Genomic DNA, 23,821 nt, shown 5'->3' on the forward strand with positions numbered 1-23,821 from the left:
CCTGATGCAGAGTCTTGCAACTCTGAGATCACGACCTGTGCTGAAATCCCTGAGTTGGACGTTTAATCTACTGCACAACTTCGGCGCCCCGCATACCCATGTTTTTCAAATGCCTGATCAGTCACATTCTCTTGTGCACCCTCTTAAAGCCAGAATACCCTCTCAGTTTACCACAGATGGAAATTTTAACAATTTCATCTCTACCTTGTGCCAGCGATGGGTCCTCATCACCAGTCAGGCAGAAGATGACACAACTGCAAAATCTCAGCTTAGCATCTGCTTTCATGGACTGTTGCAATTCTGTTCTCCGGGAAACAGACTCTGAGGTAGAGATGAATATGCAGAAAGCATGCTTTTGAGGTTGATAGCTATAGACAAGACAGGAAAGAAGCAGGACTGAATAGAAGAGGAGATGGGATGGGATGTGGTCTCCAATGAAGACCTTGGTAGGGAAGCTTTAGGACTGGGATATCCCTTCAGAATTGTCCCAAGCTGGTGTGAGGAGGATGTTTTTATTCTCTGTTAATCAGTCTTTGCATGTGGAGTTCCCTAGGAAAGGGACGTTCCTAAAGAGGGCCAACAACTGGAGACTGTCAGTAGCATAGCCCACTGCTGGGCAAATAATCCCTTTTGTCTTAAAGGGACATTTGGGTGGTACATCACAGCATCTACTTCTGAGATCTTTACATACTGGCCACAAAGGTAGAAAATATCAAAGTTAGAAAACATAATTTAAGAAACCACACCTTTTTTTAATCTTTGAAATTAGCAAATTCTTTTTTTTAATGTTTTTTTTTTATTATATTATGTTAGTCACCATATAGTACATCCCTGGTTTCCGATGTAAAGTTTGATGATTCGTTAGTTGCATATAACACCCAGTGCACCATGCAATACGTACCCTCCTTACTACCCATCACCAGTCTATCCCATTCCCCCAACCCCCTCCCCTCTGAAGCCCTCAGTTTCTTTCTCAGAGTCCTTAGTCTCTCATGCTTCATTCCCCCTTCTGATTACCCCCCCTTTCTTTATCCCTTTCTTCCCCTACTGATCTTCCTAGTTCTTTTGTTCCTTAGATGAGAGAAATCATATGATAATTGTCTTTCTCTGCTTGACTTATTTCACTTAGCATTATCTCCTCTAGTGCCGTCCATGTTGCACCAAATGTTGAGAACTCATTCTTTCTGATAGCTGAGTAATATTCCATTGTATATATGGACCACAACTTTTTAATCCAGTTATCTGTTGAAGGGCATCTCAGTTCCTTCCACAATTTAGCTATTGTGGACAATGCTGCTATGAACATTGGGGTGCATATGGCCCTTCTCTTTACTACTTCTGTATCTTTGGGGTAAATACCCAGTAGTGCAATGGCTGGGTCATAGGGTAGCTCAATTTTTAATGTTTTAAGGGACCTCCACACTGTTTTCCAGAGCGACTGTACCAACTTGCATTCCCACCAACAATGTAGGAGGGATCCCCTTTCTCCACATCCTCTCCAGCAATTGTTGTTTCTTGCCTTGTCCATTTTTGCCATTCTAACTGGCGTAAGGTGGTATCTCAGTGTGGTTTTGATTAGGCTTCTATTCACAAACTTCCAGTGGAATAATTCCCTTCATTTTCGATGGTAAATTTACCCCTAGCCTAATGAGCTATCTTAGAAGTAGAATTTCATGTATCATGACATAAAAATTAATGCATCTGTCAAGGAGTTTACTTACCTTCCTATAATTGCTTGGTGATCTTCAGACATCCACATTTGAGAATAGAAAGCAATGACTATTGCTTCATAGAGTTAACATGCTAACAAATTACTACTCCGAATTCTCCACCACTCAAGAGCAGAAACATCTTCCTACATAGTAAGGTACAGCTCATGTGAAACACAAATATACCTTTTTGGAACACAGCAGCTTATTCAAGATTTAGCCAAAAATAATAGCTTTCCCTTTGAATAATTTGTAAATCTAAAATGTAATGGAAAGAGCGGCATGTGTTAATAAACATAAGCTAAACTTTCAAATAAATTCATTTTACCGTTATACCCACAGCAGCTGGTAACCTTCTGACATTCTTATCTCCTAAACTTTTTGTTTTCTATCCATCTGTTAAGTATTAAACAATGTCAATTCTTCCCTCCCAACTCTAGATCTACCCCATCAAACTAGACTAAATAGAACTAAATTCAATTACTACATTAAGATATATTCTGCCTTACTGAAAAACAAAATATCTCCTTTTTACCTTAAATCAAAAGGCATGCTTAAGCCGCATGCCTACTGCTAACTGCAGCTTCTGAAGAGGGAAAGCAGGAGCTGTATGCATTTCTTCTTCTGTACTTCCTTTGAAATTTGCTCTTAGAAACTTAAATCCCTCCATCCAGGAGGTCATCAAAAGTAGCTTAAGACTGCTCTTATTCCAACCACATTTGTACTATGTGAACTCTAAAACAGCAAACATGGGGTGTGCTGGAATACAGTTTGACGGTCCCGAAGTGGACATTTTGGGAGTAAAAGCTTTGTTTCAGAAGAATGCCACTCTTCTGGCCAATAAAAGTATGAGAGTTGATGCATGTCCCAGAAAGAGTAGGTGGAGTCTGTAGAAAGAGGATGAGAAGAGTGGACATCAGCTCCAGTGGGCACCCATCAAGTACAAGAATATAAGACCCTGCCCAATATCTTAGCTCCAAAGGGAGCTAAGAAAGTGCTCTGTCCCAAAAGCTTCCATCCTATTCTACACAGACTGTCATTGAACCATCAGTCATTCCTCCAAGACAAGGCCCTACTATATCTATGTAATAAAAATCCTTAACAGGAATAAGCTACCATGGCTCTTTAGCAATAGTAATCTTCCATATTCATTAGGGAAATCGGTCTGTAATTCTCCTTTTTGATGGGGTCTTTGCCTGGTTTGGGGATCAAGGTAATATTGGCCTCATAGAATGAGTTTGGTAGCTTTCCTTCTGTTTCTATTTTTTGAAATAGCTTTAGGAGAATAGGCATTATTTCTTCTTTGAATGTTTGGTAGAATTCCCCAGGAAAGCCATCCGGGCCTAGAGTTTTGTTTTTTGGAAGGTTGTTTATCACTGACTCAATCTCTTCATAATTAATTGGCCTGTTTAAGGCGAAAGATTTATACGATCTGAAGAGAAACCAGAGTATTAATTGGCCTGTTTAAAAAATCAATTTCTTCCAGTCTTGGTAGTTTATAGGTTTCCAGGAAGGCCTCCATCTCTTCCAGATTGCTTAATTTATTGGTATAAAGCTGTTGATTAAAGTTTCTAATAATCCTTCCAATTTCATTGGTGTTGGTTGTGACCTCTCCTTTTTCATTCATAATTTTATTAATTTGGGTCCTTTCTCTATTCTTTTGGATAAGTCTTGCCAGCGGTTTGTCAATTTTATTGATTCTCTCAAAGAACCAGCTTCTAGTCCTGTTGATCTGCTCTACTGTACTTCTGGTTTCTGCTTGATTGATTTCAGCTCTAATTTTGGTCGACTGCTTCCTCATGAGTGGATTAGGCCTGTCCCTCTGTTGCTGCTCCAGCTTCTTGAGGTGAGAATATAAAAACTGCATTTTAGATTTTTCTATTCTTTTGAGTGAGGCTTGGATGGCTATGTATTTCCCCCTTAGGACTGCCTTTGCAGTATCCCATAGGTTTTGGACCGTTGTATTTTCATTCTTGTTGGTCTCCATAAATTGTTTAAATTGATTTTTGATTTCCTGGTTTATCGAGTCATTCCTGAGCAGGATGGTTCTTAGTCTCCAAGTGTTTGAGTTTCTTCCAAATTTTTCCTTGTGGTTGAGTTCCAATTTCAGAGCGTTGTGGTCTGAGAATATGCAGGGGATAATTTCAATCTTTTGGTATCGGTTGAGACCTGTTTTGTGTCCCAGAACATGGTCTATTCTTGAGAATGTTCCATGGGCATTAGAATAGAATGAGTATTCTTTGGTTCTGGGGTGTAGTGTTCTATATATATCTATGAGGTCCAACTCGTCGAGTATGGCATTCAAAGCCTTTGATTCTTTGCTTAGTTTTTGCCAGGGTGTTCTGTCTATTTCTGAGAGTGGAGTGTTGAGGTCCCTACTATTAATGTATTTTTATTTATATGTCTCTTTATTCTGGTTAAGAGTTGGCTTGTGTATCTTGCTGCTCCCCTGTTGGGGGCATATATATTTATAATTGTCATATCCACTTGTTGAATACTTCCTTTAAGAATAATATAGTGCCCTTCTGCATCTCTAACTATAGTCTGTAGTTTAAAATCCAATTTATCTGATATGAGAATTGCTACCCCAGCTTTCTTTTGAGGTCCATTTGCGTGAAAGATGGTACTCCATCCCCTTACTCTCAGTCTGAATGCATCTTTGGGTTCGAAATGAGTCTCTTGTAGACAGCAAATGGATGGGTCATTTCTTTTTATCCAATCTGCAACCCTGTGGCATTTTATGGGATGGTTCAAACCATTTACATTAAGACTGATTACTGAGAGATATGATTTTAATGTTGCCATGTTGCCAGTAAAGTCTTTGTTGGATACATCCTTTAAGAATAATATAGTGCCCTTATGTGTCTCTAACTATAGTCTTTAGTTTCAAATCCAATCTGTCTGACATGAGAATTGCTACCCCAGCTTTCTTTTCAGGTCCATTGGCGTGAAAGATGGTATTCCATCCTTTTAGTCTGAATGTATCTTTAGGTTCAAAATGAGTGTTTGTAGACAGCAAATGGATGGGTCATGTCTTTTTATCCAATCAGCAACCCTGTGGTGTTTTATGGGAGCATTTAGGCCATTTACATTGAGACGGATTATTGAGAGATGTGATTTTAATGATGCCATATTGCCAGTAAAGTCTTTGTTTGTATTGGCTGTGACTTTCTGTTCTGTATCACTCTTGGGGCCTTTTTACTTTTATAGAACCCCCCGTAATATCTCCTGTAGGGCTGGTTTCGTGGTTACAAAATTGGTTAGTGACTGGCGATTCTGGAATGTCTTTATTTCTCCATCAATTCTGAATGACAGCCTTGCTGGATAAAGGATCCTTGGCTGCATGTTTTTCTCTGAAAGAGCTTTAAAAATGCCCCCCAACCCTTTCTCTCATTCCAGGTCTGTGTAGACAGGTCTGACGTAATTCTGATACCTTTGCCTTGGTACGTGAGAAATTTCTTTGCCCTGGCCGCTTTCAATACTGTATCCTTGGATCTAATATTTGCGAATTGCACTATGACGTGATGTGGCGTAGGTTTGTCGTGGTTGAGCTTGGGAGGGGTCCTCTCTGCCTCTTGGACACGAATGTTTGTTTCCCTTGCTAGATTAGGGAAGTTTTCAGCTACAATTTGTTCAAATATCTCTTCTAGACCTGTGTTTTTCTCCACCCCCTCAGGGATGCTGTTGATTCTGACATTGGAATGTTTCACTGAGTCAGTAATCTCCCATAACCTACATTCCTGAGTGTGGTTTTTTTTAAGTCCAGATTCTATTTTAGCTTTCTCTTCTATTAACCCATCCTCCAATTCGCTGATACATTCTGCCTCATTCACCGTGGCCGTCTGAGCCTCTAGTTTTGACTGCATTTGGCTCATAGAATTTTTAATTTCTGCCAGATTCGCTCTCATTTCTGCCCTTAGGGATTCTATATTCACATTAACATTTTCATTAATACTTTTTTCAAGTCTACACATCATCTTGACCATTGTTACTCTGAATTCCATTTCTGATAATTTGGTTATATCCATATCCATTAGTTCTGTGGCAGAGACCACAGACTCATTGTCTTTTCTTTGCTGGGGGGATTTCTCCTTCTCATCATTCTGATGAGGAGAGGTTGCGGGGTTGTCCAGAGCCCAAATTATTGACCAGGACCCAGGCCGTGCACCCTTGTTTTATAGGGATCTTAGGGATGTGGGCTTCTTGATTTTTCAGCCTGCCTTCTGGGGGAGGAGTATCTGCTGCGCCGATACTCAGGCAAGCCTATTTGGGTAGAGTCTCCGAGTCCCCTGCGAGGGGGGGTGGGGGTGGGCACAGTGTGAGCTGGTTATTTCCAGGCTTTTGTTCTCTGGCGGCTTTCCCTGGCGGTTTGCTGTGCCTCTTCTGAGAGTCAGAGCAGCAGTGGCCGAATCTCAGCCTCTGTCTCGGACTGTTCTCCACTGATGTTCTGGCCACTTTAACTCTGTTTCTGTTGGTGCTGCTCAACCCTGCAGCGTCCCGGGATGTGCGCCCCACACCCAGCGTTCCAGCCCTCACTTCCAGGGCTGGCACGTCTCTGTCCTTTGTGTTTCTAACACCGCCAGCCGCCCCCGCATGCTTCCGGAGCTCCTGGTCTCAGTCTGTTTCCAGTGAGTCCACCGAGTTCCGTGAGAAGTCTGGTGGCGCGCGCTCCCGGCTCACGGTCTCAGTCTGTTTTCTCGCAGGTGCCGGTCTGCGAGTCTGCCCGCTCCCCCGTGCAGGTGGCTACTGCTTCCCTGCGCCTGAACGCGGCAGCTCCCTCCCCCTTCCGTTTATCTTCCGATATCTGTGCGAGGTTTCACGGCTTCCCGCTTCGTACCTCAATACTCAGTGCTGGAGATGTTCATTTGTAGAGATCCAGATGTATCTTCCTGCGTCTCAGGCTGATTCCATGGATGTTCAGGCTGGTTGGGTACCTATCCAGCTCGACTCAGGGGACTGGCTGAAAAAGGGGTCCCCTACTCCTCCGCCATCTTAACCTCCTCAAGAAACCATACCTTTTTAAAAAGTAAGAAAAACTCTAAAGATGTCTGGAAATAAGGTTAACAAATATTCAACCCACTTTTAGAAAAAAAATAGAAAAATTTATTAAATTTTTCTAGGGACGCCTGGGTGCCTCAGTCAGGTAAATGCCTGACTCTTGGTTTCAGCTCAGGTCATGATCTCAGGGTCCTCGGATTGAGCCCTGCGTGGATTGAGCCCTCAGTGATCAGCGGGGAGTCTACTTGAGGATTCTCTCTCTCTTCGTCTGCCCCTCCCCCTTCTCATTCTCTTCCTCTTTAAGATAAATAAATAAAATCTAAAAAAAAGTAGACTTAAGTAAGTAGATATAGTATGTCTATGGATGGAAAGATTCAGTATTTTAAAGATGTTAGTGCTCTGTAAGTTAATATAAAATTCAAAATCCCAACAGCTTTTTTAAATATTTGACAATCTTATCCTGAGACTTATATGGAAAAACAAATGGCCAAGAATAGTCCAAACAATTTTAAAAGTAGAACAAGGACAGGAAGACTTGCCTTACTGGATATCAAGACTTATTAAGTGCTAAAATAATTAAAATAGATGGCAGTACCATAGGAATATATAGATAGACCAGTGCAATCTAATAGAGATTTGACACTTGTTTGAATAATTACTTAATATACAACAGTTATAGTACTGTAAAGTAGTGGGAAAACAACAGATTTTTAAATAAATGGTACAACTGATTATTTCTATGGGAAAAGAAAACTGTATATATGTCTCATTCTATGTATACAAGTTTGATTCCGAGTAGTTTGGATATGTACAAATTATAAAACTTTAAAACTTTTACAACAAAATACACAGGAATACTTTAATGACTTTGAGGCAGGGAAGGATTTCTTTAAAAAGGCATGAAAACTACATGTTATAAAGGAAAATACTGATAACTTTGACTCCTTGAAAGGTTTTGTAAACAGAGACAGTGTAACTAAATGTCAGATCATAAATATGAAATGAGATATTTACAATATATGTGATGGATAGAGGAATAATATCTGGAATACTTAAAGAGCTCCCAGAAAACAATAAGAAAAATACAAGTGAACATATAAGTAGGCAAAGGGTAAGAACAGACAATTATGAGAAGCTAAACATGAATGGCTAATATATGTTTGAAAAGTTTCTTACTTTTCCTAGAGACCCTGGAGAAGTTAATTAAAACCATGATGAAATGGTTTTTCATGCCCATTAGGTTTGTAAAAACTGATAAGTCTGAAAATTTCAGTGTTGGTGAGGATTTGGGACAAGGAAATATTCATACTCTGCTAGTGGGTTTGTGAAGTGGGAGTGTACATTGGAATAGCCACTTTGGAAAGCAATTTGGTAACATCAAATGAAATTTAAAATGAACTTAATTTTCACCCAAGGAATTCTCTACCACCCTAGAGAAATTTTTTCACATGTGGATATGAATGTTCAATTTAGTATCATTTGTAATGGATGAAAATTGGAAACAGCCTTAATTTCCACTCACTAGAGAATGGATAAGTTGAAGTAGATTCATATAAGGACATATTATACCGAAGTTAAGGTGATCTAGACCCACATGTTTCAGTGTGGATGGACCTAAAAAGTAAAATCTTAAGCCAAAAATTAAAAAGAAAAACAGCTGCCGAATATTTATGGTATACTGCAATACATTGTTTATGAATATATATATTTTGCATTTATGCATTTCATATATGTAATATGACTACATATTGCGTAATATGTTTAAATATATAAATTATATATATTACATAATGTATTATAAAATATTATGAAAATGTGAGTGAAAGTGAGAAACACCAAATTAAAGATAATATTCTTTCTGCAGAGGGGAGTGTAGGAAGAAGAATAGGATTGAGGAGGGGTCTGTCATCGTATCTGTCTTAATTTTTTTCCCTTTAGAGACCCTGAAGCCCTAAAGACAGAAGGCAAAATTTAAGCTTTGACAAAGCTGAGCAGTGAATACATGAATTTTTGTTGTGTTTTAAATTTTCTCTACTTTTTGGTATATTTGAATTACATCAAGATTGAATTAGAAAATTAAGGCATTTAAATGGACTAAGGAAAAATCTATTATTGTCACTTGATGAAGATGAATGCTGCAAACTCCACTTTCACAGACCATAGTATCTAGCTGGATGGGCTCCATCTCGGACTACAGGGGCTCTGAAAGAGAACACCTAAGTGAACATGAATAAATCAAATGTGCTGAGAGTAATCAGATGGGGTATCTTTGGTCTTCCTTTACTGGGGATAGTGAGGGTGGGATTGGGGAAAGAATGTGGTTCAGGAAGAAGCTGTGCTCAGGAACTTCTGAAGAGATCCAGCAACTTGCACCATACCTAGTCTGAGACCTCCTAAGTTTCTGCCTTGAAGATCGGGCTTCCTGCTGGTCCTGTGATGCCTCCTGCTTCCTAGCATCTCTGTGGGCTCATTAACTCACTGCTTTAGGCATCGTCATCAAGTGCAGCTAAGCTGTGGTATTTCAGGCTTTCTTGGTTGACAAAGCCTATGGAAGCAGCAAAACTGATCCTATTCACTGGTGGGTTCAATGGAAACAGAAAGACTAGGCTGTGCTGGGAACGTTGGTGATCAGAGCCATGTGGAGGGAAAACCTAGAAAGCTAGAGTTGGAAGAGTCCTTAGCGACCACCTGGCTAAGCTTTTGTGTGTGTGTGTGTGTGTGTGTGTGTGTGTGTGTGTGTGTGTGTGTGTGTGTTCGGAGTTTTTATTGTAAAAGAGTAGATGAAATAGATGGTCATGACACTACTGTGGTTAAAGCAAGTGGGAGGACTGCAATGACCAGTCCTTGGTGCTCCTGCTTCTTGCTCTCTCCCCTGAGAGCCCCTAATAAGGCTCTAGGAAGCACATGGTATAAAACCCTCTTTATGTCCAAAACCCTTCATTTCCCAGGTGAAGATGTTGACCTCCAGTGAGATGCTCTGATTGCTCAAGCCCAAACTCAGTTGGTGGAGGTAGAGCTCCCCCACCCTGACAGTATACTTTCTACTGCACCCTTCAAGCACTTTCTTGACTTTCTTAGAATGGAATCAGTATAAACAGGCTATAGTGATTTTTTTTCTCCTTCCCTCCCATTTATTTATTTATTTATTTATTTATTTATTTATTTATTTAATTCTAGATTTTAAAAAAAGATAATTTTGAGTATTCCACACCAAGCCATGATCCTAACATCCTGCTGTGTTATGTTTCTCATCACTTCACTGAGCTCCATGTGAAGGAATCAGAGTTAGTTCTTAAGTGTTATGGTGATGGAGGAGGGGAGAGGAATCCAGACTAATTTCACATGAGGGAGCTAGGAAATCAATATTAAGAGGGAGAATATCCCACTATGACTGTTGTCCCCAAATAGCTCTCTCCTAAACTCCACTTAATTTAGGTAATGATTTGGTTTATCAAGCTGTACTTTTCAAATGTCAGCATCTTCCCTCCAGGTCAAACCCATTGATCACTTGCACCAGAAAGTGAATATTAATAACATTTCTACATGCTAGGCACTATGCCTAGTGTTTCACATGCATTATCATATATAATCCACATAATGATAGTGGGAGGTAAAGACAACTGCTATCTTCACTTACGTAAGGATATATGGAGGTGTATAGAGGTTAAATATTTTACCCAAAAGCACGCAGCTAATAAATGATATCCTGCAATGGACAGTCAGGTTTCATACCCAACACGCAGTTAGAAAATGGGTGTTTCCTTGGATACCTAAAAAACATCTCTTTTTGCAAATAGTGTCAGTCCTCACATCATTCAAATACATTTGCTAGAAATAGAATACTAAATTCAAACTGGCTTAAACAATAGGGATATTAAGTCTTACAGTACTCAGTTCTGAAGTAGAGGGGGCTTTATGTTTGATTCACCAAGTCACAAAATATCATTGAAGGGCCAGTCCTCTCTGTCTCTTCATTCTGCTGTTTTAAGCTTTGGCTTCATTCTCAGGTTGGTTTTTCTTGTGCCACAAAATGGCTGCCATTTGGGGCTACAAGCCTCCTTACTCCCTTACAGTGAGGAAGAGAAAACTGGCTTCTTGTTACTCTCTCTTCAGAACCAAGAAAAGCATTCCCAGAAACCTCTTTTCTTTTTCACTGGCCAGAATCAAAGGTCACATGACCATTTCTTAGACAATCTCAGCAAAATGGGTTGAGATTACACATAATCGACCAGGTCCAGCTCTTTAAATGAGGTCATTCCCTCAGACACCATCGCTTTTTCTCAATAAGAGAAAAGTGCAATGTATGTTACAGAGGCAACCACAATCCCCAGTGTAGAATTTGCCTGTACCAGATGGGTACCATGATTCATTTACATATTCAAGAGACATGTATTAAATATCTGCCATCTGCTCAGAACCAAGAGATTCTAAAGAAAAGTTATACATGAATCCATTTGTCTATTAGGTGACAAAAATGACAAACAGTGGCTCATGCCCCTTCTGCTTTTTCCTCCCTACCCTTTGGTATAAGCACTCAAGAAAAATCTCAACACAGGCAAAGATTGAAGTAAAGATGAAAACTGAGCCCAAATTGATGGCTCCAAAATTAGGAAACTGACCAAATTCAGTCAACCACTTAGTTACTAACCAATTATTTTATTAAATACAATCCTTTAAAAGAATTAATCTTTCTTTTTACACAGACCAATTTCCCTTTATCAGGTGATAGATTATACTGAGTTCCCCTTTAATTGTTGAGAGCACTGGGTATACATCTCCATCACCCACAACTCATCAGTTTGATAGCTAGCAACCTTACTCTTGGGCTTACTATATTACATATTTAAATCTTTTATTTTTGAAGGGGTAGGTGAAGGGCTCAAAAATTATTCTATGCAAAGCTCAGAGTGCTCTAGATTGGCAAAATAATTGCATTTGTAAATGTGAAATGCCTTCAGGAACACTACCCGTGAAAGTGAGTGAGATATGGGTGCTTGGAACAAGTTATGAGTTGTCTTATCTTGTGGTTTAGCAAATTTTGAAGTTGGTCAAGTATACAATTTTTACTCTCCCCCCACTTTTTTCTAACAGCCCAGTTAACTGCACCTGCCTCTTTATTAACCACAGAAAAGCAAAAACCTAGCAACATGAAATTAAATCTTTCTGTACTTTGGCACCAGTATGCCCACGGAGAATGCTAGAGACATGTGGAAGATTTAATGCTTAAGGAGAGCAAAAGATTATTTGCTTCTGCCCCAGCAACAGAACTATTCTAAGAGCTCTGATTGCTTAAGAGAAGCAGGGCACAGGCATGGCCTCTTTTTCTGTCTCTTGCTTAGACTTTTAAATTCTTACTTGTTTATTTATTTGTTGAAGAGATTATGCATAGTCTAGGGCAGAGGTTTTTCTGAGTTTGTTCTTCTGGGTAACTACCAGACTGATCACTAATAGTAAATGTATTTATAAAGACAGAATAATCTATAATTTTGCTTTTGACATTATTTTATCATTTAACTATTATTAGTTCATAAAACCCAAGAAGCATCCTATCCTATTCTAATTTTAGAAAGTGTTTTGATGGTGGAAGTGAACAGAGAGAGCTGAGGAGTGGAGGGGCAGGGGGAGTAGATGGCCTGAGGATTATTTTGCCCTGCCAAAATGGCAACGTGGGGCTTTGACTTGCTACAGTCCTACAGTCATATGTTTTTTAGATCTCAGCCTTTCACCTTCAAACGACTCTGCATCTTATGACTTTTCTTGCTCACAGGGATTAGACGGCAACTCTCTAAACTATTCTACACTGCCCCACATGTTTTTTAGCCTGTAAACCTTTATCCCAGTCTAAGTATGATCCCACCTATGTCAGAATCTTTCATCTGTAGAGCTGGATACCTGTTACTCCAGAACCTTAAAAATACTCTGAATACTTTGAAGAATGAAATTAATGGCTAATTGGGACAGCAAAATATGAGCCCTTCTAGTTGTACCTACTTCCAACTTGTCTACATGACTGATTTTTTTTTTTAAACATCAAGGACTTTGTGAGTTGTTTTGGTGAGTTGTAGACATTTTCTCCCCATTGTTCTTCAATCCAGGAAAAGGAATATCATCCACCCTTTGTTTAGATTAGATATATAGGAGCAATCCTTAATGTTTTCCTTTTTGTTATTCCTTGCATCTAATTCATTCTGAAATCCTATGGGTTTCTTTACAGAACACACATAGGGTGTGTCAACTTCATCTCTGAAGTCAGCATCCTAGCCCAGGCCACTGCCACCTCAAATCCTCAAGAATTTTTAGTCTTGTCTCCTTGGCTCAACCCTGGCTCAACCCTTGCTTGTCTATGATGTATTCCTCACCTGGAGGCCAGAATTTTCTTTTAAAAATGCAAATCAGAGTATGCCAGTCCCCTTCATAAAACTGTCTCTGATTTCCCAGTATTCTGAATAAAATCCAACTCCAAACTACCATCTTCTAAGCCCTTGCTGATGTAGCTTCTGCCAATTCCTCCAAGTTCTCTATGGCCTTCCATCGCTATGCCTTCATTTGTTACCTTCATTTCTTTTCTGTGCTTGGAGAGTATCTCCTTCACTTCTTACATGGTCTTAGCTTAAATGTCACTTCCCCCAGCGGCATTCCCTGATTATGCTCCCAACCTGGTGTGAAAGTTACTGTGGAATGGGTAGCTTACCATCCATTCAAACTCTCTTTCCCTATGCTGAGAATACAAAACTAAAATTCACATTTCCTAGGTCTTCTTGGAGCTTGGATCCTAGAAATGATTTAGTCTGTGTGAACAAAATGCAGGGCATCCATTTAGTGGGTCACAGGGTCTCCATTTTGATGGCACCGAGCATCATTTTGCTGGCATGGATGGTGGCTGGAGTGCTGTGATTCTGGAGAAAGCATTTCTATCTATGGCTGCAACATGAAGCAGCAAAAGGCAGCTTCCTGATTCAGTAGCTCTGCCGCAGCAGCAACAGCTGCTTTAATTGCATTGGGGGCTGGATGGTTCTACAGTCAGCAGAAGCTAATATACCAGCTTCTTCTAACAGATTGTGCAGAGGTTGGGGATTGTTCTGGAGAGGTCATTCTAGAGCCTACTCCTCCAGTCCTTTTAACAACTTTATGAATCACTGAGTTCCCTGTATAGAATCCTTTTGTGCTTAAAGTAGCTAGAATGGATTCTGTTGTTTGCAATAAAGTCTAGGCCAATACAAGTGCCTACAATAGTTTACTCTGCAACTCATCTTTTAATTTTTTTATTCATCCCAATTATAATTTAAATTATACTGTTCATGTATTGTCACTCTTCATTACAATATAAAATTTACGAAGATAGGGCTTTGTCTGTCTGGTTCAGGGCTCTGTCCCCAGCACCTAGGACAGTTCTTGATGCATGGGAGGTGTTCCATAAACATTTGTTGCATGAATGAATGAGCCTTAACTTTTGTAGAGGTTACTCCACACCATGCCCAGGCTGTCTTAGCAGCAGGGGTTTTGCTGTGCAGTTAGTCTTTCATTTGACTCACCATTTGTTTCTGGTCCAGCTCCAATTTAGTTCTTTTGACTCAGCAATGGAAACGTGCACTCCTGATGATGATGACAGAGTGAGTCCTTGAATTCTCTAAAAGCTCTGCATCAGGAAGCTTCTGCTAAATGGTGCCTTGCACTGCTATGGACGGAGCATGGCTCAGCCAGAGTTCACTATCAATGGTGTCAGGCAGTGGAGCAGAGAATAGACAAGGACGGCTGGCCATTGCAGGCCCTTTTTGCTTGAAAGACTATTTCACAAACAGTGGCAAGTCTGGGCACTCTCCTTCTGAAAGATGGCCCAAGATCATCCTACCCATTCTGGCGGTGGCTCGTCTCTTTCCCATAACCCAACATGCTTTTCCTCTTTTGAAAAATGTTCACAAGTCTGCAGCATGCCCATGCTAATTTAATACTCTATTTGTAATTGCTCTTTCTAAGAGCCCTTCCTTTCTTTTTGTCTGTTTCCAAATGAAGCCAATGTCCAGAAATGCTTGTAGTCACTTTGTTTTGTTTTTAACAAACTGAGAAGTTAGGTTCTTAGCATAAAATGTTAAATAATAGAGTATTTGCCTAAAATAATCTATGCCTCATTCAGTTTTTTATCCTAGTGCTAGGTACAGGGTCTGGTACATAATGGGTACACAATAAATGTTTGAAGAATGATTGAATGCAGCATGTCCAATTTATCAAACAAACAAAACAAAGAATGATTGAATGAATGAATCATCTTAGTTTTGTGCTTTTTTAAAGCTGGCGAAAGGTTATCATATGCAGAGAAGACTTAGTATATGAGAAAAGAATCCCACATATGACTTTGATTCTATTCAAATGTGTTCCTGCAGTTAGGCAGGATTTCATTAACATTTCTCCACATCATGCTTGCTGAATATCATTGCAAGGTTTAGTTGACAAGTGCCATTCACAAGCCACATCCCTGAACCTGAGAGGGTACCCGGCCATTTGGGGCTTTCTCTTCTTGGTCCTGACACAAGTCAGATGGCAAATGTCAAATGTTCTTTTTTAGGAATCCTATACAGAACGATGTGCTTCTTCAAGGTCAGGGCAGGCACCCACTTTACTTTGCATTCATGAGCAAGAATGCCGGTGACAGGTAACCTTCAGAGACAGAGGCTGTCATCGGCAGAAGGGTGAAGGCTGGGAATTGAATCCTCCTGAAAAAAGTCACATCTGCTGGCTGGCAGGAGCAGGAACTCATGTCAGGGCAGGAGACTAGCTGGCACTGGAGGGCTCGTGGTTACTGATTAAGCTGGGCAAGGCATTTTAAAAGCAAAGAGCACTCCCTGAGTTGAGATTAGGCAGGCTCTCGCAGGCTCTCACAGCCGGGAGGGGAGTGATGGTGTGTGTGTGTGTTGGGGGGGTGATGGTGGAAAAGGGTGAGGTCAGGAAAAGGACAGGGAATGGGTATGCCCTTGGCTTGGTGGGAGGGAGAAGTCTCGCAGGGGTGGGCAAGCCCTGAATTCTGTCTCTGGAGCTGCCAAAGACAGGTAATATCTATCTCTAGGGCAGAAATTCCTGTCCTTGTGATTGAGACACTTCACGGGTTTGCCAGCTGTCTCAAAGGGCACTGAAATTCTCAAACCCAAATGGTTTCTACATCTCTTGACTAATAGGTATATTACACAGCTACCTTTGAGTCCCTTTTGAAGGCTATTTCCACTCTCAAAATGCCTGGCCATAGCTTTTGCTGAAGTTGCTATTATTTTTCCTTGCTTACTATAAAAGGAGCCTTAAGTTATATGGTTTGCAGATATTATATAACGATTAAATCTCATCCTCACAAGCTGATGAGATGGGTGTATTTATCCTCATTTTGTACATCAAGTGCCTGAGGCTCAGAGAGGCTGAATAACTTGTCCCATATAACAGAGCTGCAAGGTGACAGAGGCGACTCCCCAGAATGAAAGGAATCCTGCCCCTGTCTGGGGGAATGAGTCCCTAAATAATGGTTCTTTGCCAACTGTAGAAGATTTTAATAGATATTTGGCCCTAGGTGTGCTGTTTTCTGTGGTTGGGAACTAACTGTACATTATTGCTCTTGCGTCCCTCAAGCAGTTTATTAACTACAGAGCAAACTAAGTTTTTTCCCAGACTCAAATGAATGAAGCAAAACATGGGTTGAGCATAGGATGGACAGCAGGCACAGGAGTGGGCAACTGGCTTGTGAAATATGAATGGAGGAGCGCCAAAAGCTGCTGTCTCCCTCTCCTCCCCTCTCCAATGCCGACTTACCCTGTGGCTTGAAGTTCCCCCAAACAGAACCACTCGATTTAGAGGAATGTTCTCACAGTCCCTACAAAAAAATGTTGGTTTGTTCCCTGTGAGGACTAATACATTGGTGATATCTATATCTATATCTATATCTATATCTATATCTATATCTATATCTATCTATCTATCTATCTATCTATCTATCTATCTATTTTGATAATAGCATTCATGCTTCACCTGTATATATTGGTTTCTCTCACTGGGTTATCTCAACACACCACAAGGCAACCATTTCCTCTCGGCATGGATTAGTGTATCAGAATGGGCAGCCCTGAACAAAACCCTCCGGGAATGGAGCACAGGACAGTTCAGTTTTGATGCTAAGAAAGATGATCAGGAGAAGTTGTCAGAAAAGGTCAAGAGCTTTACACTGTTTCCCTTCAGGGTGCATCCTGAGAGAAGCTGAAGCAGCCAGCCATAGCGTAAAGGTTTGGTACCCAGGAAGTAAAGCAGAAACCATGGCAAGTTGTGATGCTAAAATGTGAGGAGTATTGGTATATAGAGGGTTTCCTCCAGACAGCTTGGAATATTTAGATTTTTTTTTTTTTAGGTAAGATTTATCAATGTACCACTCGATAATTATGTTTTATCAGAGAAGTAAACGGTATCTTTTAACTGTTTCACCTTGGCAGTCCTAGAAGGAGTTTAGAGGAGGTGTGAGGAGAGAGAATGAGAAATGGGAAGAGGTGATATGACATTGATGAACACATTTGTCATACGGAGAACAGGAAAAGGCCATCTCCCATAGCCAGCTTTTCTTCCTGTGCTCTTTCCCCGGAAAATCAGAGATTCCCAGATGGGCTTGGAGAGATACTTACAGAGGCTTGGCCGCAGCATGATCTGTGCAGGCACACCTACCCCCCCAGGAGATGGGCCCACACATGGTCACCCAATGGGAAATCTGACCCATTCCATTCCTCTCCACCTAGAAAACTTCTGGCCCTTTCCTACATGTTTCCCCTGATCTTCGCTGCTACCAACATTCAACGCAATCTTCCCAACTCTTTGAGAGCTTATTGTTCCCTTAGGAGTGGTGCCAACGAGGGCAGGGTATCAAAGACATTACCTTCCAACGAGTCACAGGACCCTTTCACTGATGTTTCCTCCCCGTGTGTAATGCTAGGGGTAAAGGCAATGCTGGCCCTGGCAGATTTGTCAATTTGGCTAAGTCTGATTTTCATATTTTCTGCTCCTCCTTCTCCCTTTCAAGCCAGCCAAGTGTCTAGTGCCCTTGTCCCTTTCCTCCCACCCCATCACTACCCTCTTTATGATTTCATGTTTTTTGGTCCTAGACAACTCTTTATCCTTTCCTTTTTAGCCTATTTCTCCAAAGTTACCCGACCTGGGTCTCGTTCTCTTTCTGGGTGATACTGGGTTGTCCAGATTCATGCATATTTATCAACATATTAACCAATGTATATGTCACTTCTTCCTGATCAGGACACCTTAAAACACTGCAGAGTTGGTCTTTATCTGTATAAGAAAGTCTTGCAAGCAGTAACTCTAGGGGAAACTCAAGAACTAACACCAACCAAAAGGGGAGACATCTCAGTCACTGGTCCTCCTCAGGGATGTCAGCTGCCCCTTCTGTGTCTGTGTGGGATGCACCCTGGGGTGGAGGTCTGGAAGTCTAGCCTTGTACAAGATTTAGGACTATGAAACAGTCTTGGCAAGTAGCTGTAAACCTCTCTAGGGTCTTGAGGGTTTCTCTCTACAAAGTAAGGATTGATAGTGAGAGCACAATCTCCTCTCTCTAGCTGGTGACCTGGGAGAAGGGTGCAAAGTTATTGCCAAGTGCTCTGCAAACACAGAGCATGTGGGGGAAGGCTTAATGAAATATTTGGATGAAATTTCTCTAGAAGTGGGTTGGAAGGTTGAGATGGGATCCTTGGCAGAGTCCAGTGCTGAAGAGTGAACTTCTTGTGATGCATTAGAAAAAAAAAAAAAAAGCCCTAAATGAAGTATTCATGGCCATTAGATGCTTTCCACTCTAAAAAAATAGCCAAGTCTGGCAAGTTCGGGAGGTGATCGCTGCCAGCCATTGTCCATTTCCATGATGCCGTCTTAAGGCAATGTTACTGTGTTGTGCAGGTTCTTAGGCTGGGAGAGGAGGGGGTGAGACAGAACTAGAACTGCGTGGAGCATGCCTGCTTCCAGATGTTGGCCTAAATAAATCCTGACCACTTGCCTTGTTCCAGAAGCCACCTAGAATTGGATTTGGTAATATTTACAGGCAGGACAGAGCGTGCCAGAAGAAATTCAATGACACTGAATTGTTCATGAGGGCATCTTGACTTTTCTGTTTTCTAAGAGCCTGAGGGTATGAGTACCTCATAAGCGGGCACTACTTTGCTTTATATGGAAATGTACCTTTTTGAAGACCTGAGACTTCACCTCTACGGTGACTTCATTTGGACCCCAAAGCCAGTTCTGTAAAGCCCAGAGTAAAATCAGGCCTCATTTTCAGCAACAAGGCTCGAAATCTTGACCAGGTTTTAGATTGAGACGTAAACTGTAAAGTGTGAAAAAAAAACCCTGCAGTGTTTTGCTTGGTATAAGATGAGCATAATTCACTTTATTTTTTGGGGGTGGCTTCTATTGAGATCTCATGTCTGTATGTCATGACAAGACAGAGGGAGAAAGCATGGAGAAGTTGACTCCACCATTGCCTGTCCTCTCATTTTCTTGATTGTGTTGCTCCGTGGGACCCCGTTGTGGGCTCTGTGTGGGTATGTCGTGCACAGCAAGCTGCAGAGGCAGGGCCAGCTGGCTAGGCTTCTACCGTCTAACTGCTTGTGGTCATGTTTCCTCAAGCAGCTGTTTGCGGGAAACTATTAATGCTAAGTTCCTTGCGTGGAGATGGAAATGGAGAGGAATCAGTCCCATCCATCATCCCTGGGGTAGACTTCCCGTGCCAGGGAGGCAAATCCATACCGGGAAAATTCACTTCCCTTTGTTCTCAACATTGATGATTCTGACAGTTAACCTATTTTTATTTCCTTTACCATTTTTTTGGGGGGGGGTGCCTTTATGGACCTACCAGTTTCTTTAGGGAGGAAATCTCTTTAGGATATTTACACATCTTTATTATTTGGTCTTTTTAATCAGGAGGAGGTGACTTGCTGAAGGCAGTCTTGCTGTGAGAACAGGAGGAGCAGCTGTTGAAAGAGGAGAGATATTGAAACTGAAGTTTTGGTGATAAAATTGGATTGAGAGAGAGGCCACTGATGGATTAAGGTAAGAGTGAATATTCAAAACCAGAATGTCTGGATCTGCAAATTAGAATTGTGCTCATGAGTCTTTTTTTTAGAGGCGGTACCACCCCAGTGCTGGTTACAACATGGGCCCTTGATAGTGGCTGATTCACTGGTAACATATGCATTCTGCACTGAGCCAAGCCCCAAATTCCTGCTCCTGTTTTTTGTTTCTTTTCATTTTATTCATGTTCCTGCTCAAAAAAGTTTAGAAGAATGGGAGATGAGACATCATCCCTTGAACATCTTTTGGAAATCATGGTTTTTCTAGCAAAGTCAAGGGTGTTAATCCCCATCTCTCTGTTCCCAGAGCTTAATTGTATAATAATTAATGAAGATCTCTTGTTGTGGGCAGGGAAGAAGCTATGCAGGTTAGAGGAGTAGACATTCTAGTCTCTTTCATGGAGGGTGAATGACACAGACATGCAGAGGAAGTTCTTCTCAAATTCTGTCCCATGGAGATTGGTATTTCCCAGCCTGTTGAGAGCCAGGCACACTGGTCTGGGATGGATAGAAGGATAGTAGAGAGGCCTTAGCCAAAAAGTCACAGACTTACCTGCATCCTTGGCAACACTTGGTCCCCCAGCTTCCCCTGTGCCCATAGAGCGAAACAAGCTTAAAATAAAAGCTTTGGCAGAAATAAGTGTTCCACTGGGGGGTTTATCTTAATGTGCAGGGTCTTAGTTTTTCTTTCCTTTTCCCTCCCCTCCCCTTTCCTTTTCTTTCCTTCAATTGCAAAGGTAGTTCAACACTGGCATTAACGAGTATTTTGAAAGACTAGAAATATTATTGATAGTTCCTTCTTTCAGTGCTTTTGTGTATTTTCCAAAGTCTTTATAACTTACATGTATGCTTTAAAAAGAGTGCAAAAATGAATCACTTATAAACCCTCACGCTACTGCATCCATATCCATTTTGAGCTATTTTCTCTTTTGGTGTTTGTTAATTTTGTGCCATTTCGGCATGCTTTAAAAAGTAATTTATTGAGGTGAAGTTTGATAACATAGCATCAAATGTTTTAAAGTGAACCATTCAGTAGCATTTGGTACACTTACAGTGTTGTACATCTATCTAATTCCAAAACATTTCCATCTTAATTTATATGAGATGATAATCTGTATTAATGGGTAAAACTTCTTACCCATTAAATAGTTTTTCTACATTTTACTGCATTTTTCTGCATGTTGCCTTTCCCGCAGCCCCTGGCAACAACTTGCCTGCATTTTGTCTCTGCATCTATCTATTCTGAATATTTTATATAAACAGAATTATGTTATGTGACCTTCTTTCACTTAGCATGCTGTTTTTAGAGGTCCATTCATGCTGTAGCATGTGTTAGTACTTTTCCCTCTTTATGGTTGAATAATATTCCACTGTATGGATATACCACAACTACTTAATCTATTCATCTGTTGATGAGCATTTGGGCTATTTCAGTATTTTGGCTCTTGTGAATATATATGTGCATGTTCTTATTTGTCAGTTTTTAATTCTTTTGGGTGTATACCTAGGTTATACTGGCATTAACATAATTGCTGGGTTATATGGTGAGTTTATGTTTCGCTCTTTGAGGAACTGCCAAACCATTCTGTACAGTGGCTGAAACATCGTGCCTTCCAGCCAACAGTGTGCAAGGGGTTCAATTTCTCCATATCCTCGCCAGCACTTTTAATTTCTCTTTGACATACTTTTAATGATGGTGAGCATGTCATTTTATGCAACTGATGAGTAAGTTTTAAGATTTATATTAACCTCTAGCATTATTTGCGTGTACTGGTGCATTTGACATCATCTGGGTCACTGGTTCAGAAAAACTTTGTTTTGTTATCTCACTTTTGTTCTCGGATCATCTAATTCATCCCTGTGACTTTACCTCTGATGATATTTGGGCATAGTGTTTATTGTTGGAGCAGATTCTCTTGCATCTTAGAGCAATCTCTGTCTCAGACATGTTGGCTCCTGGCTTATTTTTTTGGTTACATGAGCTTTCTGAAGCCCAGTATTCAAAGCAGAGCTCTTTCCTGAAAGAACTTTCCTGAAAGAGCACTGAGTAGCAGTGCTCACGTCTGGCTTCTGTGCAAGCTCGGAGGAGTGTAGGAATAATGTATGACACGGGAGACTGAACAAGATGGGAGGTGCCATGCGTTGTGTACTTTTCTTCAGCCTCACCCACATTCCCGCACTTCAGCCTCACCCCTGGCATGAGGACGAGGAGGAATGAGACTGTCCAGTTAGGCCAACAGGGTTTGGGGCATAGAACGAGGGGCAAGGAGGGCCTTGTACCTACAGGAACAGAGAGGACGAAAGGCAAGAATGATTTCCTTAAGCTGGATTTGCCTCTCTAACTCAGCTGGTGAAGTCAACAATCAGGGAAAAATGACAGAAGGTGAAGTGCAGGGTTTCTCAACCTTGGTCCTGCTGGCGTTTTGTGCTGGATGATTCTGTGTTGTGGGAAGGCAGTCTTGTGCGTTGTAGGATGTTCAGCAACCTCACTGGCCTCTACCCACTGGATGCCAGCAGTGCTCTCCACCCGCCCCCCACGCCCTGTCCAGACATTGCCAACCACCCCTGGGGGGCACAAAGACTCTCAGTTGAGAGCACTGGCCAAAGTGAATATTTTTTTAAATTTATCAGTTGGCCTTATCAGTGCGCATTATTATTTAAAAGCTGGTATTTATTGAGGCCCAACACTGGGCCAGGTGCTGTGCTCAGCATTTCCTTCATTTATTCCTTAGCAAATATGTGAGTGTTTATTCTGCTGGGAACTGAATCCAATATTTGGACTAAACACTGACAAAATCCTGCCCCATAGGCAGGACTAGAACTTCTATCCTGGTGCAGAGACAGGCATATTGCAATCATCACATGAACATGTGATTGCAAGTGTGGCAAGTGATATGGAAGGGGAGGGCTTGGGGGACTGTGATGAGAACCATTTTCCAGGGGCCCTGCACACAAGACTTTGTGCTGAGATGGTCCCCTGTATATACTCATGTGGCCCTTAAAACAGTGTAGGTTAGAGTCACTGGTACTCACACCCATCTCCCAGGAAGAAACTGACCATTAGGTGGGCAAAGTTCCACAGATCATAAGGGGTGGTGTTTGAGTTTTGAGCCTGATGTGTTGTCTTCAGAGCCTGAGCTTCTGACCACCACCCAAGATTAGGTGAGCTGAGAGCTGTGGAAGGATGGACTGGATGAAGACGGAAAGGCAAAGTGCTTCAAGGCAGAGGCACAGCAAAGGACAGAGTGCAGAGGACTGAAAAAAAAGGCTGGGAAGCCAGAGTGGGGAGAAGGTGGTGGTGATGTCAGTGGTGGGGGACATGCCATTGCCACCTGGCAGGCCACTTAAAGAGATTCATTGTCACCCAGAAAGCCATGGCAGGGGGGCCTGAAGGGGCACTCTTAGTGGGAGGGGACACTCAGGTATGCCCTCACTGCCATGTTTAATATTTATAGCCACCCAATGAGGAAAGAATGAAAGCCTTTCACTGACAAAATGGAACTCAGGGAGCCAAATGCTTGGTGAAGGTCAAAAATGAAAATGTGGCAGAGCTGGCCTTACACTCAGCTTGTCCCATTCGAAACCCATTCTCTTCACCACCACACTGTGCAACACTGTCCTGCCCTGGGGCCATGGAGCACAGCCGGGTCACTGCGCACACATCCCTCGTGATAGCCAGTGGAGAGGGTCTGAGGTCAGGAAATGCTGTCCCCGTGCCTTTTGATCATGATGTGTGAATGCAGACACACTTCCGTGCATCTCAACAGTCATTTCTAACTTTGGAATTTTCTAGTTGCTGTTGATTGTCTTTCACTACAATTCACCCTTTCACCCTGCCCACTCCTCAGCCCTGCAGTTCTGCCCCTGGGACACCACACATGTGGCCTGTGATAAGAATCGCTCCATTCAGAGTAGCTGGCAGGTAGATGTCCTATTTGCTCAAACATGCGTGAAGGTCTCCACTCCCCATGTCTCACGGCGGTGGCGCCTGGAACTCTTTGGCTGGCCTTCTTCTGTTCTTTTGGAGATAGT

This window comes from Ursus maritimus, unplaced genomic scaffold, assembly GCF_017311325.1.
Source record: "Ursus maritimus isolate PB19 unplaced genomic scaffold, ASM1731132v1 scaffold_5, whole genome shotgun sequence".
In the NCBI taxonomy this organism is placed as follows: domain Eukaryota; kingdom Metazoa; phylum Chordata; class Mammalia; order Carnivora; family Ursidae; genus Ursus; species Ursus maritimus.